Here is a 3,427-nt window from a genome sequence, read left to right on the forward strand (position 1 = left end):
AGCATAAGGCTGCATAGGCAACCACCTGAGGGTGGTGGTGGGGGGTGATAGCAGACAAGACTGAGAGAGGATTTCATTCAGCAAAGCAAACTGAATTTAATAATGAAAAATTAATAATGCAAAATGTAATTAATGCTGTCACGGTCAGGAGGGATATCTGGGATGTTGGTAACTGGGAGAGAGGAACTAATGGTCTGTGCGTTCTCAGGACGCACTAGAGGCGCATAATCTAAGAAGGGCCAGGTATTCGACAGAGCCTCTAATGGTGAGGATGATTGGCTGCTGGACACCTTCCAGGTTGCGGCCCTCCAGCGCACCCACACAGACGCAAAGGACTAGTTGAAGCACCAAGGAACTGGATACAAACAAAGGTAGGGAAGACGGAGGCAGTATAGAGTGACTCACAGCACACAGGTGAAAGCAATTAAGATCTGCAGCAATATACTAAAGGTAACCAATGAAATACTATAGTAGGGGCGCCAGGAGCAAAGCAGGGGATAACGCCAAACAGGGATACCAGCAGGTACAGGAAAGCCAAAGGCACAGGGATCCAATAGCAAGCGCAGGGAAAAAGATTCCGGGAATAGTTAGAGACACAAGGGGTATGGAACAAGGCATAAAGGTGCCCATACACTGCACGATTCTCATACGAGAATCGCGGGAAATACCGCGATCGTACGAGAATCGAGCAGTGTGAATGAAGACATGCGACCGTTTCTAATGTACGGTCGCACGTCTTTTGTCTAAGGAGCATGCTAGAAAACCAGCCGTGAATCGTATGATTTTTGCCTAGTTTTCAGCATGATCGTAAGATCATTGCCGCACGGGCCGGTGTGCGCACGCACACACTGCCCGTTCAGCATTGCGGTCATCGGAAGCCAGCCCCTCAGGGGGCCGGGCTTGCGATGATCGCAAGTACGATCTGCCTGTCCAAGATGGGCAGTTCGTACGTTTTTTTAATTACTTTAAAACCATCGCAAGACTAAAGTCTTGCAATGGTTGTAAAGTGTATGGCCACCTTAAGACTTGTTGCTCGCACAAAGAGCAACAAGTGAGGAATTCCTAAATAGGGGAGGAGGAGAGCAGATTGGCTGCAGCCTTGCGAGACACCATTTCGGATATTGTGACAAATGCAAGTATTTTCGGATATTGTCTAATACAAGTATATCGTAGTGAGTTAACTCATATTGATATCGGAAAATCCCCTCCTCATGCACAGTGAGCTAACCCAAATGTCAGCGGGCTGCGGTAGAAGGGAGATGAGCAAATGGATATACAGTATATAATAGACTTGTGCGCCGTCAAAAAAAATGTTCCGTTTCGTAATATCCATTATTTCGTATTTCGTAATTCGTATCCGAAACTCAATTCGGATTCGTACGAAATACGGATTTTCGTTAGTTTCGGCACATTTTCGTAACTTTACGAACATTCGTTATGATGAAGTTAAAAAGCAAAAATACCTTTCTTAAAATTGGAATCAATGTGGAAGTTGTTTTTGTATCCGAAATACGAATTCCGTTAACGGATTCCGTATCCGAATTTCGTATTTCGGACTTTAAAAAAAACTACCATCAACTCCAATATAAATGTACTTTGCTTTTTAACTTCAATATATAACGAATGTTCGTAACGGAACGAAAATACGTCAACGGAATTTTGTATTTCCTGCCTGTGTATTGTAATGCAACTCTCAGCAGCAGAAGAGAACCTCTGATTGGTCAACCAAAACGAAATACGAATTCCGTTAACGGAATCCGTATCCGAATTTCGTATTTCGTATAAATAAAAACTACCATCAACTCCAATATAAATGTACTTTGCTTTTTAACTTCAATATAACGAATGTTCGTAACGGAACGAAAATACGTCAACGGAATTTCGTATTTCGGACTTTAAAAAAAACTACCATCAACTCCAATATAAATGTACTTTGCTTTTTAACTTCAATATAACGAATGTTCGTAACGGAACGAAAATACGTCAACGGAATTTCGTATTTCGGACTTTAAAAAAAACTACCATCAACTCCAATATAAATGTACTTTGCTTTTTAACTTCAATATAACGAATGTTCGTAACGGAACGAAAATACGTCAACGGAATTTCGTATTTCGGATATAATTCGGAAACTGCAATTCGGATTTCGTATGCTTACGAATCTACGAATTTCAGGAATATTCGTACGAATTTCGATTCGTAACAAAACTAATCGCACATGTCTAGTATATAAACCGACCCATCCCAGACCTGCAGGAAGGTCAGCTGAGCCTGGGATACATAGCGGGTGCAGTCTGGCGAGAGGATAGTGCTTTTGGGGGTATGGAAGGGATCGGGTGGCTTTACAGCCACCTAAATCACTTCCATTTTAGAGCCTACCGTTGGCTTGTAAGCTTTAAATACAGCCAAAGCTACCAGCCATTGTTTATAAATGGTGCTGGTAGATAAGTGGTTAAGGTAGTACTTTACCAGTACCAGTTCTTTACTAGTACCTTGCCTTTTTTTATCACCAACACATCATTATTCACTAAGGTAGCACAGGTCAACAATCCATTCTGTCCAGCAAAATGTGTCTTCCAGTCAGGGAATCATCATTATTAATCCCTAGATCACATTCATTGGGACTACATGTGCCATCATACATTGCTCCAGCCAGCATGTGTGCTACGTCATTTGGAAACGATGGATGATGTGAGGAGCCGCCGCCAATCATTTGTTGTGTTGTCCTCTTGGCTTCTTGTGCATGTCGGTGTTACAGAGGGCTTTGGTCTTCTCACGGGAGCATGCACAAACGGGTGGCTATGGTGGGGTTCCATAAGACTCTGCTGGTCACAGGAGGTGCTCAAAAACAGGGGAGAAAGGCAAGGTTTGAATGAGGGAGACACATCATCTAATATAAGCGTGGGCCTCCACTGCTGCAATATTTAAAAACAAAATTAGGGTTTAATATCGTTTTAATTAGTTCATTAGATTAATGTTTAAACAAGTAAAATATTGTTGTCATTCAGAAGACGCCCCGATATCATTTGTCACCGATATTAATTAGCTTGTGTCTCTTTGAGAAAAGTTAATAGCCTGTTACAAGACCAACTGTGAAACACATGTTCCAACCAATCACGTGCCAAGAGGAACGTTTTAGGCATTTTTGGAGAAGGAACAGCGACGAAACATTGAGCAACAAACATTTCAAAGGAAAGTGCACATGTTTTGTACACAGATGAAATAAAATGATACAAAGTGGGAATTGTATCAAACAGTATTCAAGACTTTGTAAAAGAGACTCTATAATAGTGAACATTTAAAAAAGCACCACCTGCCAAAGAAGAGGGTCTAAGTGCCCATCCCCAGGGGCGTCCCTAGATTTTGCACCGCCTGAGACCTGGGGGATGCTTGATTTGGTCAGGTGGTGGTGTGGTAGGGGCGGGGG

The sequence above is a fragment of the Nanorana parkeri genome, unplaced genomic scaffold (assembly GCF_000935625.1).
Source record: "Nanorana parkeri isolate BGI_ZX_2015 unplaced genomic scaffold, ASM93562v1 scaffold552, whole genome shotgun sequence".
Taxonomy (NCBI): Eukaryota; Metazoa; Chordata; class Amphibia; order Anura; family Dicroglossidae; genus Nanorana; species Nanorana parkeri.